A 13,070-nucleotide genomic window follows, 5' to 3' on the forward strand; every position below is an offset into this window, starting at 1 on the left:
GCTTGGATGCCTTCGAGACGATCCGATAGAGTGGTGTGTGTGTGAGGACTCGGGCAGGTGGGTGGGTGGGGAATCCGTTCCACCACCATTTTTATTTGTAATGATTAAACAACAGTAAAGGCAATGCAACTCTTGAGCGTTTCCCAGGGAGCGGGGGCGGGGAGGGGTGCCGCTCCCGGGCGGAGGTTGGGCCGAGACCCCAGGGGGCTGCTCCAGTGCGCGGCAGTGAAGCCCCCAAGTCCTGCCTGGCGCTCGGAGCAGGGCGGGCCGGGAGAATAAACTGGGTGTGGGCGCTCACGGACCTGGGGGCGTCCGGAGTTACTTTTCAGTGGTGGCAAGTGAGTCCTGCGAGGCTGGCAAGTGAATGAATGTGATGAGAGTGTTTTGTTGGTGAGCAGTGCTAAGTGTGCGGATGAATGGGCTCCGTTTGAAAAGATGTACTGTGTGTGTTGAATCAGAAATGGCTGTTTCACAAATTCCATAATTTTTATTCTTTGTGTTTAAAAACAAACACCCAGGGCAGTTAAGAGAGCTTTTTGTGTTGTCAAGTGATGGTCACTTTAAAATACTGCAGCTCGTGAATATGGCTGTGATTGCTTTAAATACGATGTAGGTTAGTGGAGAGAGACAAATAGAGTGAAATTGGATTTTAAAATGCCATCTGGCCTGGGATTCTGCTTATTGCCCCTTAAGAGCCTATCCTCAAGACTCTCCATTGCTATTGGCATCCAGTGGCATTTCAAGAAGCTGATGGTTTCTTTCATAGCTTGAGGTTTAAGGATTTTTTTTTTGTCTTTATTCACATCACATTGGTAATGCCTCATAGAGCTTATGATTAAAATATGTTTATTCTACACATGCTCCACTCCTTGGTTGATGGAACCATACATGGTCTGAGGTTTGCCACACCTCTCCATATTTGAGTCTATGAGATGCTGTACTCTATTTTAAACTGATAAGGAATATAACACAATTCGAATACTTTCTAATATGTTCTAAGCATATGGCAGTGCTGTGATTTCTACTTGTAAGAGTAAAATAGGTTTGTAAAACTCTTTCAAAACAGTACTCATATGATGAGGGTAGTCCAGTTTCCTCTTAAGAGACTGCTACCACGTATATTTATCCATTTCATTTTATTCCTGAAACAAAACCTTCCAAAGTAGGCGGTGATTTTCTCCTTTCTCCAGAATTTGAGGCATTCATTTTAAATGGGCTTTATTCTCAGTTTGGCAGCTCACGGCCAGAGGCTGTATAGCCTAGTGCATAAGAACATCAAATTGCATCTCAGCTTCACCACTTCCTAGTTCTTTGACCTTTGGGAATTGTCTCTTGCCTCAGTTTTCTCACTTGTAAAATAGGCGAAGAATACCTATTTCACAAAGTTGGAATAAATTTATTAATCTATCTGAAATTCATAGGACAGGGCAGTTAATGAAGGTTGAACATTATTATTTTCACTTAACAATGGGTCATGGAAGATTTGCTCCTTCTCAGTAAGAAGTCCACTGTATACATTTATGTACTTGTGACATTTCCCCTTGCCAGAGTGGAGAGCCAGCTTCATCCTCCCGGTTCCATCCCAATCTGCTGTGTGGCACTGCCTCCCAGCTTGGTCTCCTGCTCCTGCGGGGCTTCTCCCAAAAGCGACTTTGCTGTTGCACGTAATCTGGATCACCAGGGCAACAGACCTTCCTGCCAGGGAGAGGAATATGACAGTCCGTGGTGGACACAGTGCTTCTGGAGTGCAGGGCTGTTGAGGGTAATGCTCTTTGAAATCTCTCATAGTACCAGCTCAGTGCCTTGGTAGGTATTGATAAATGCTTATTGAGTGAATGGACAAATGAATGAATGAAATGCTAATTAGCTAGTACAAACAAGCTGATACTTACCTCAAGGCTCTCTGTGGACTAATTTTTTTTCGTGTCACTCTGCTTACTAATTGTGAAATCCTACAACAGTCAAGGCATTATTTAAAAAATATTATCACTGATTTCCTTGACTCCAGTGACCTCACTCTCCATTCCAGTCTCCACTCTGTAACCAAAGTGGTCTTTTTAAATTCAAATGTGACCATGTTCCTCCTCTGATTAAAATTCTTAAGGGTCACCCATTGTTCTTAGATAAACGGTGAGCTAGGCTCCACTTGCCCTTGCAGTTTCATCTCTAGTCCCACCCCAGCCACCTCCCAGCTCTAGACTTAGGCCAGGTTGTTTTACTCAAGCTCACCACGCTGTTGCTTTTCTGGGCTTTATTATGCATTTTTCTTTTGCCTGGGTCACTCCTCCTCCTGTCTTCTACTCCTCATTACCTGCGTGTTCGTACTCATGCTTCAGATCTCAACTTACTGTTAATAATATTCACAGCTAATCATTATTGGGTGCTTTCCATCTGCTAACACTCTGCCACATTTATGACATGAATTTCACTTAATGCTCATATAAACTCTGTGAGCTCAATACTATTATTATTACTATTTTAAAGTAGATTAAACTGAGACTTAGATTGAATAAATTGACCTTTGTTGTAGAGTTTTTATTGGGGGAACCTGGATTCAAACTCAGGTTTGCAGGACTCTAAAACCCTTTTCCCAACCACTGTGATAGTAGACATTATCTTCCCAAGATGGCTTTGACAGTTCCTGCAACTGCCTGTACTTCCTTTTAAAGTATTTATTATACCATCTGGTAATTGCCTGTTTACCTTTTCATATCCCCCATTATTATGTAAACTGAGAGGGTAGAGATCATGTCTGCCTTGTTCAACATTTTATTCCCAGGGTCTTATACATAATAGGCATTCAACAAATATTTTATTGAAAAAGTGCCTTCATAATTTTAGTTCAAGCTTAGTTCTGCCTCCTTATGACTTATTTGGTATTTTGCATACATTTTGTAATCAGTAGAGTCCCAAAAGTTTAAATACAAGTGTACATGGTTTTTAACTATATTTCTGTCTCTCTTGGTTTTAATTAGCTTGTTTGTTTTTACAAAAGTCCTGAGAAGTTCCTTCTTAACCAAAATATCATGTTATTATATTTAATGACTTTTCTTCCTTGGAAGAGGCGTCTGAGAACACAACTCAAGAAAGTACCTCTTCCATGAAATCTCACTATTTGTCACAGCGGGCCTCCAAAGACTGATAAAATACAGTTCCTGTCCGCATGAAGCTCAAGTTCTAGTCAAGGAAGTTGTATACACAGAATATTAGCAAATAATGTTATTTGTATAATAACTCTGTGTCTTCAGGAATGTGAGTATTCTAAATATGTTTAATATTTGAAGACAAGTTAACCTTGAGCAGCCCATCATATTTTAAATGAATCCAGTTTCCTTTTAGGAAAAAAAAAGTCAACTTCTAAATGTCCAAGTCTGGAGTTTCCCAGAATGTTTTTAGTTCCTAATAAATGATTAACTGACAAAGCTCACTCAAGCAGAATTGTGAAGTATACCCTGTGACCGTTGGTCCCACTTTCAGAGCCATCTTATCCTGTTCCAGGTAGCAGGAATTGGTAAGTGGAATATAAGAGAAAACACACTCATTTTCACAAAGGTGATAATGGCTTTAATTATCCTTGCCTGCAGCACTTGCATTTTTGGGGACCTTTTTAGAAAGAAGGCAATTAGCACTAGGTAATAAATCCCAAAGGTAGAATTAGGCATTAAAGGGGAGGGTTAGGGCATAAGTGGAGGAGGTGGGCAATATATTTTTGGTACAAGTGCCCTTTCTATTAGGGACCTTAATTATTAGGCCCAAATATTTTCATCTTGGGTTTATTCTTTGGTTAGGAAAATCATAATTACATTCAACAGAGGCAAGGTGAATCAGATCACGCCTAATAACGGTAGCTAACATGCCATGTTTATATATATGAGTGTGCTCACACCCTTGTGTGTGTTTTTAACATGTTTTCATAGTTAATCCCCCCAAGAATCCCCAAAGATGGTATTATTATTAGCCCTATTTAAAAGATAAGGAAACTGAGGCTCAAGTAACGGGAGTTAGGTTCAAAGTGAGAGACCTACTAAGTGGCAGAACTCAGGCATTCATAAAAATGTCAGGTCATTTTGTGTATGTGTGTGAGCTATTATTTGTTTTTTTAAAAATTTATTAGAGAAGTTGTAAGTTTACAGAAAAATCATGTAGAAAATACAGAGTTCCCATGTTTTATCCACCTCCCCACACACACAGTTTTCCCTATTATTAACACTTTGCATTAGTGTGGTAACTTTGTTACAGTAGATGAAACAATATTATTATAGTTGTACTATTAAGTATGCTCCATAGTTTACAATAGGGTTCACTGTTTTTGTTGTTGACCAAAATTTTTCTGTCACTCCTAATAATTAAATATTAACTTTCTATTTCCCACCCCCCTGCCCCAGGTCCTGGGAACCTGTATTCTAATTTCTAACTCTATGAATTTGCTTATTCTAATTATTTCATATCACTGAGATCATACAATATTTTTCCTTTGTTGTCTGGCTTATTTTGACTCAACATGATGTCTTCAAGATTCATCTATTTTGTCAACTGTATCAGAATTTCATGTCTTTAAAGATGGAATATATTCCATTGTATGCATTTACCACTTTTGTTTATCCATTCATGGGTTGGGGGACACCTGGGTTGCTTGCATCTTTTGGCAGTTGTGAATAGTGCCACTATGAACATCAGTGTGCAAATATCTGTTCGAGTTCCTGCTTTCAGTTCTCTTGGGTATATACCTAGAATTGGAATTACCAGGTTATAAGGTTCTTCTATACTTAACTTTCTGAGGAACTGCAAAACTTTTCCACAGCGGCTACATCATTTTACTTTCTCACCAACAATGAATGTGTGTTCCTATTTCTCCATAGCCTCTCCGACACTTGTTATTTTCCTTTAATAGTAGCCATTCTAGTGGGTATGAAATGGAATCTCTTTGTGGTTTTGATTTGCATTTTCATAATGGCTAATGATATTGAGCATCTTTTCATGTGTGTTTTGGCCATTAGTTTATCTTCTTTGAAGAAATGTCTATTCAAGTGTTTTGCCCGTATTTAATTGGGTTGTTTGTCATATTGTTCTTAAGTTGAAGATTGCTTTTTATATGCTAAATATTAAACCCTTATCAGTTTGAAGCTTTTTGTGGCTCCCAGAAAAGATGTCTTTTTTTTTTTTTTTTTTTTAATTTTTTTATTTTTTATTGACTTTGTAATAATATTACATTAAAAATATATATGTGAGGTCCCATTCAACCCCACCCCCCCACCCCCCCCTCTCCCCCCCCCAACAACACTCGTTCCCATCATCATGACACATCCATTGGATTTGGTAAGTACATCTTTGGGCACCTCTGCACCTCATATACATTGGTTCACATCATGGCCCATACTCTCCTCTATTCCATCATGTAGGCCCTGTGAGGATTTACAATGTCCGGTGATTACCTCTGAAGCACCATCCAGGGCAGCTCCATGTCCCGAAGACGCCTCCACCTCTCATCTCTTCCTGCCTTTCCCCATACCCTTTGTCCATTATGTCCACTTTTCCCAATCCAATGCCACCTCTTCTATGTGGACACTGGATTGGTTGTGTCCATTGCACCTTTATGTCAAGAGGAGGCTCAGATTCCACCTGGATGCTGGATGCAATCCTCCCATTTTCAGTTGTAATCACTCTAGGCTCCATGGTGTGGTGGTTGTCCTTCTTCACCTCCATCTTAGCTGAGTGTGGTAAGTCCAATAAATCAGATTGTAGGTGCTGGAGTCTGTTGAGGCTCAGGATCTGGCTATCACATTGTCAGTCCAGAGATTCAAATCCCCTAAATATATCTTAAACCCCAACATTAACTGCACCTCCAGCACATTAGCATGAAAGTCTTATGAAGGGAGATCCCATCTGAGTCCAGATTCATCACACATAAACACCATTTCCAAAGAGGGGCCATCTGCCCTGGTAGTTAACCCCATCGGCCATGACCATAACTCCCATGGGTCTCTTTAGCCCTCAAAGGAACCAATATCTGGGGGTTGTATCTGCTTTATCTGTCTCTCTGACTCTGCTCAGTTGTGCATGAGGGCAAACCTTCTGCCAGCCTCCAGACTCTTTTTTAGAAACTCGTAGCCATATAAACTCATTTCTCCTTTCCATTTCCCCCTTACTTTAGGTCAAACAGCATTTTAAAGTCATGGTATTTTATGTAGACATGGATATTCTGCTGATCCGCATTGAACCTTCCGTATAAGGTCATAGAAAAGATGTCTTGAGAACTATTCTATTCCTGTGCATGTAAACCTACTATAGGTGGGAGCTCTTGATTTATTTCTATGAAGGGCCTTTGATTAGATTTCATAACCAGGGTGGGTTTTAATCCTTTTATTGGAGTCCTTTATAAACAGAGGACTAAAAGCATCAGGCACAGAAAGAAGGCTGTAGAGATGGAGTGAAGGAACCCAGGAGCTCAGAGAGGTACCTGGGAGAGCGGAGCCACAGACGGAGCGCCTGAAGTTGAAGCAATGAGACCGGTGCCACTGATAAGGATAGAAGCGGTCACAGAAGAACACAGTGAATGGACACAGAGAGCAGACAACTGGGTGGGGGGGAGGGGAGAACGGGAGAGAAATAAATAAAAAAATAAATATAAAAAAAAATTTCAATTGTCTTCTCTTGGAGTCCACTGATTCTTTGCCAACTCCAGTGTATCTTACATTTCAGTTATTGTGGTCTTCAACTCCAATATTTATGTTTGGTTCCTTTTTACCTTTTTATAATTTCTCTCTTTTAATTGAGATTCTCATATTCATCATTTTCCTGATATCCTTTAGTTCTGTCTCCATGTTTGCCTTTATTTCCTTGAGCATATTGGTATATTGAAGATCTTTTTTTTTTTTTAATCTTTTCCAGTATGTCCAAAGTCTGGTCTTCCTCCTTAATCATTGCTGAATTATCTTTTACCTGTGGATAGGGCATCATTTCCTGATTTCTTGCTTGTCTTATTTTGTAATCTTTTGCTTTACACTGTATATGCTAATATTTTAATGTGTTCACTCATGGATTTAGTCCCTGAGCTGTCTGATCCTTAAGTATATATCCAGCTAGTGATACGGCAGAGATTTCCTTCAGTGCCAGGAGCTAACAAAAACAAACAAACAAACAAACACAAAAGCATCCCTGTCAAAGTGTTTGCAAATTGGCTTTTCTTGACTCCTTCAGAGTCTCTCCTTCAGAGAGTAATCAAGATCAGCTCAAGGTGAAAGTGAAGTGCAGGGTCCTCTCTGTCTTTTCTCAATCTATATGTTGTCCTGGTCTTGTACTTCCTTATGGCCTTTGAGATTCCAAGAATCTGAACGTCCCCTCTACTCCTTGTGAAAGGAAGTACTCTACTCCTACCCAAATGCTCTATAATTTGCCTTAAAGCTTATAATCCTTTGTCCCAGGTCATTGGATTTATTGTTTCTTACACTGCTTTAGCTGTCTGCAAGCTGATTCTGCCTGCAGGGCAAGTATTAGGAGGGCAAGCCAGGGAAGAGTTTCCTGGTTCGGTCTTTCAGTGCCACCCAATGGACTGGCACTGATGTATAGGTGCCCTAGTATGTGTATAAGGGTTACTCTGCTCCCTCCATATCAAGGCCAGGGACCTACAGTGGGAGCACAGGCCTGCTCCACACCATGCAGCAAGGGTGCCATTAGCTTCTATGACTCTTAAAGCTGCGTTTTCTTGATTTGGCACTCGTTCACTTACTGCCACCTTTTAACTGCTCTCAGGAGTTTTGAGGAAGATGGCTTTGACAGTTTTTTTTAGTTGTTCAAAGAGTCTGTTGGGAAATGGCACCCTGAAGCATCTTATGCCATTATCTTTGTTGACTAGAAGCTGTCAGGTTATGTTTGCTTGAAGTGGTTGCTGTCACTTCGCTTAACAGAACACTAAATCTAGACGGAATAACTACCTGAATCCCATTTTACACATTAGTAATATATAGTCTAAGTTGGACATTAACTAAGTAAATCATGTTACTTCCCATCTCCCATAAATGAGAATAGATTGTTTTCATTTTGGTAAAAATAATAATAATTCATTCACACAAATTTCCTAAAATATCTAGATACAGTTTGTGTAAGATACTAGGCATGATTATGTTTTATTTACCAGCAGAGTAGGTGATTGTTTTTCAAAATGCACAGATTTACTCAAACTTCTGTCTGGTGAGAAAATGACCCCAAACCATAATTAGAAATTACTCTTTTTTGAAAGTAAACTCACTACAGTTTCACATGATGGCAGACTAATGGTTCTTGATAAATCATCACCTCCAACTGGTTAGAACAACTGCTTCTTTGCAGGATGTTTCTCTTTTGACTCTTCTACATGGCCTTGGCAATAAAAATTTGTAAAGTGATATGTCCCAAAGGCTGGGATGCATCCAGAATGTAATCTATTCCTATGAAGTTGATCTTGAAAACCTTGAAATTAAAGAACAAAATGATGACTAGGGAGTAACTTTTATTGGACACTATTAGCTGAAAATGAGCTTTTTGCAGAGATGCTTAAAATCTTTTCAGAATCATAAGACAAGGTAGGGATGGATCCCTTTATTTCAGATATGCTGGAAAATTGCTTTTGCATGTATTTGAATTCTTACTGAGCTAAGATTTCTTCAAAATTAGTTTTATTACAATAATGATAATTATCCACCCATTAATACGAACCACAATCTCAGGAAAGCCTACTTGAGACTTTTGAACAAACAGATTTACCTTCTATTCCTTTTGCATCATAAATAAATTATTCATGGCCACTTATGAACCTCAACATAAATTTGGAGATGCATATTTAAAAGTGAGTGCTGGTTATGATTATTATTCTTTGGTATTAAAATCTGTAACCACTTTACAAAGCCTCTTTGCTTTCAAGCTTGAGATCTGGATATGTGGTAATGTTCATCCTCCTGACCAAGGGGGGTATCGTAATTAAAGATAAAATAACTGAGAAAGGTTTCATTCATAGTTTATACAGGACACGGTACCTTGTGTCTCCCAAGTAGTCAATAAATATTTATTGACACTGATTCCCCAGTGTTTCACTGAAATGCTCACTTGACCTTGGAAGTTGGCTTCCATTGCTTTCCCTAAACTGATATTAGGTATTAGTCTGTCAAAATCCTCAGGCTCATTTCATAAACAGGCACTTTTCATTTGAATGGACAAGAAGGAGTAATCGCAAACAACAAATCCCATTAAAAAATGTGCGTGCGTAAGGCCATTCTAGGTCACTTTGTCATTGTCAAATAATTTAATAATGTACCTTATCTTCCTGGAGCTGACTGCTGAAGGAGCAGTAGCATCACATAGAAAGGAATAAATCACCAGACCCCAGACTCTTGTTTCTAATGTCTAGATCATCCTAGCAAGGATGACAAAAGTTGTCCGTGCAGCAGAACACAAAGATAAAAGTATAAATTACTGCATATTGGTTTAATTTTGCCCAACAAACCCAAATGGACAAGGAGCTAACTATTTTAAGTTAGTAGAGTAAAGGGAATAAAACTTTTACAAGCTGCTTTTGTAGCTGAGGGGGCTTAGAGGGGTATGTTTTTATTCCATTGAAAATGTAAATGAAAATATTTTGCCTGATTTGTTAATATTTGTTCATAGAAACTGTCTGTTATGTGTCAGACTTGGTGTTTGGTGCTGGGGAGGTATGGATGGATTATACACAGACCTTGCCCTTGAGAATCTCACTGTCCAGCTAGGAAGGCAGGCTTGCGGGACCGACTTTATGAGGGAACTCCTGGTGCTGTGGAAGCTCCAGGAGGGGTATCTGACCCATACAAAAGCATCCCGGGAGAAGAGACTATTGAGTAAGAATTAACCAGTGGTAGCAGGGATTCAGCTGTTTTCCAGAGTTAGAGAGCACTGTGAGAGAGGATGGGGGTGATAGGCCTGCGCCTGTCAAGTTTATTAATGTTGGGAAGGATGCCGGTTTGTAAAAGACTGCCTTGTGCCCCCTCGGATCTCTGAGGTTTCAGATCCCCAGTTCCAAGTTTACCAAGAAAACCATTTCCATGAATATATTTCCCATTTTGAGGCTAGAGGGATTTGGCCATCCAGCACCCCCACCCCCATTTCTGAATCTACTCCCTTATTTTTTTCCTACCCCTTCTAGGATTCCTGACTTGCACAGTTTAGTAACAATGTAGCTCACCCTGGAATGGAATGAAGTCCGTTCCAAGTATGAAACCCATTTCTTTCTTTTTTTAAAAATATGTATTTTTATTAGAGAGTTTGTGAACTTGCAAAACAATCATGCATGTGTGGAATTCCCATACAACATCCCTCTACCAACACACTACCTTGTTGTGGAACATTTGTTACGTATTATGAGATAATATCATCAGACTATTACCACTACATCTTTGGCATTGATGCAAGAATCTTACAGTATTGCTGTTAACTGTATCCATAGGTTACATTAGTTGTATTTTTCCCATGCTTCTCCACATTCTTACTGCCTTCAATAATGATGTTCGTTTGTTCTAGTTTATAGAAGGGCATTCTTGTATTTGTACTATTAACCACAATTCCCATCCACTTCTGGATTCACTATGTTATTCAGTCCCAAGATTATTCTCTAGCTTTCTTTCAATTGACGTTTACATTCCTAGACTGCTGTTTCAGCCACAGTCCCATTTATAGTCCAGCTCAGGTTCTACTCCCTATAATGTTTTACCATCAACTCTATCCATTTCTACACTTTTACAGTCAAGTTAATTAAAACTTATACAAACATTAAGTGTCAGTACTCCATCACAGCCCTCCTCTTATTTCCTAATAACCTATACTCTAAGTTAACTCCATGTGTTTATTCTACTTATTAAGTTCATGTTAGTGAGACCATGCAATATTTGTCCTTTTGTGTCTGGCTTATTTCATGTAACATAATGTCTTCAGAGGTCATCCATGTTATCATATGTGTCCCAATTTCATTTCTTCTTACAGCAGTATAGTAGTCCATGGTATGTATATACCACATATTGTTTATCCATTCATTGGCTGATGGACACTTGAATTATTTCCATCTTTTGGCATTGAGAATAACGCTGCTATGGACATTGGTGTGCAGATGTCTGTTCACAACACAGTTCTCAGTTTTTCTGGATATATTCCTAGTAGGGGAGTTGCTGAACCATATGGCATTTCTATATTTAGCTTCCTAAGGAACCTCCAAACTATCTTGCACTAAGGCTGCACCATTTTACATTCCCACCAACAGTGATTGTTTTCCACCACTTATTGTTTTCTTGTTTTTATTTAAAGACCATTCTGTGCGGTATGAGATGATATCTCATTGTCATTTTGATTTGCATTTCCCTAATAGCTAGACATACTGAACATTTTTTTTTCATGTACATTTTGGCCATTTGTATTTCCTCTTTGGAGAAATGTCTGTTGAAGTCTTTTGCACATTTTTAAATTGGATTGCTTGCTCTTTTATTGTTGAGTTATTTGATCTCGTTATATAGAATGGAAATCAAACCCTAATCAGATATGTGGTTTTCAAATAATTTCTCCCATTGAGTGGGCTGCCTTTTCACTTTGTTGACAAAGTTGTTTGAATCACAAAAGTGTTTGACTTTGAGGAGTTCTCATTTAGCCATGTTTTCTTTCATTGCTTGTGCTTTTACTAGAAGGTTTAAGAATCCATCCCCTACCACCAGGTCTTGAAGATGTTTCCCTACATTTTCTTCCAGGAGCTTTATGATTGTAGATTTTATAGTTAGGTCTTGGATCCATTTTGAGTTCATTTTTGTGTGAGGTGTGAGATAGGGGTCCTCTTTCTTTTTTTTTGGCTATGGATATCCAGTTCTCCCAGCACCCTTTGTTGAACAGACTATTTTACCCCAGCTGGGTGGGTTTAACAGTTTTGTCAAAAATCACTTGACATTGATGTGGGGGTCTGTTTCTGAACCATCAGTTCAGTTCTATTGATCTATACATCTGTCTTTATGCTAGTACCATGCTGTTTTTGTCGCTGTAGCTAGGTAATGATTTAAAGTCTAGAAGTGAGAGTACTCCAACTTTGCTCTTCCTTTTTTGGACTATTCAGGGCCCCTTACCCTTCTAAATGAATTTGATAATTGTGTTTTCTATTTCTTTAAAAAATGCTGGTGGAATTTTTGTCAGGACTGCATTGACTCTGTATACTAATTTGGGTGGGATTGACATCTTAACAATATTTTGTCTTCCCCTGCATAAACACAGAATGTTCTTGTATTTATTTAGGTCTTCCTTGATTTCTTTTAACAATGCATTGCAGTTTTCTGAATACAAGTGCTTTATGTCCTTAGTTAACTTTATTTATAAATATTTGATTATTTTTGTCGCCATTGTAAATGGATTTTTCTGCCTGACTTCCTCCTCAGATTGCACATTACTAGTATATAGAGATACGACTGATTTGTGCATATTAATCTTGTATTCTGCCACACTGCTGAAATCATTTTTTAGCTCTAGCAATTTTGTTGTGTATTTTTCGGGATTTTCTAGGTATAGGATCATATAATCTGCGGATACTGAAAGTTTTAACTACTTCCTTTTGGATTTGGATGCCTTTTATTCCTTTTTCTTGCCTAGTTACTCTAGCTAGAACCTCTATCACTATATTTAACAACAGTGGTGACAGTGGGCACCCTTGTCTTAATAGCAATCTCAGTGGGAAAGCTTTCAGTCTTTGACCATTGAGTACAATTAACTTTAGGTTTTTCATACATGGCCTTTATCTTGTTGAGAAAGTTTCCTTTAATTCCAATCTTTTGTAGTATTTTTTATCAAGAAAGGATGCTGTACATAAAAAAAAAACAAAAAACTTCTCCGTCAACTGATAGGATCATGTGATTTTTCTTTTTAAAAGTATTCATTTTCTTGTGTTGAACCACCCATTCATGCCTGGTATAAAACCCACTTGATTATGGTGACTATTTCTTTTAATGTGTTCTTGGATTTGAATAGCAAGTATTTTGTTGAAGATTTTTGTATTTGTATTCATTAGGGAAATGGGTATGTTATCTTCTTTTTTTTGTAATCTTTAT

At 38.6% G+C, this 13,070-nt stretch overlaps 1 protein-coding gene and 1 long non-coding RNA gene across 2 annotated transcripts in view; both read left to right on the forward strand.

Moving 5' to 3' along the window:
• DDAH1 (dimethylarginine dimethylaminohydrolase 1) overlaps nucleotides 1-13,070 on the forward strand; it is a 192,865-nt gene that overhangs the window by 806 nt on the left and 178,989 nt on the right. The gene's annotated exons all lie outside the window — the stretch shown is intronic.
• LOC131279726 (uncharacterized) overlaps nucleotides 3,470-13,070 on the forward strand; it is a 50,771-nt gene continuing 41,170 nt past the window's right edge. Inside the window, exon 1 of the long non-coding RNA XR_009187171.2 lies at nucleotides 3,470-3,511. This is a non-coding gene — a long non-coding RNA (uncharacterized lncRNA). The remainder of the gene's footprint in view (nucleotides 3,512-13,070) is intronic.

Source organism: Dasypus novemcinctus, chromosome 9, assembly GCF_030445035.2.
Source record: "Dasypus novemcinctus isolate mDasNov1 chromosome 9, mDasNov1.1.hap2, whole genome shotgun sequence".
NCBI lineage: Eukaryota > Metazoa > Chordata > Mammalia > Cingulata > Dasypodidae > Dasypus > Dasypus novemcinctus.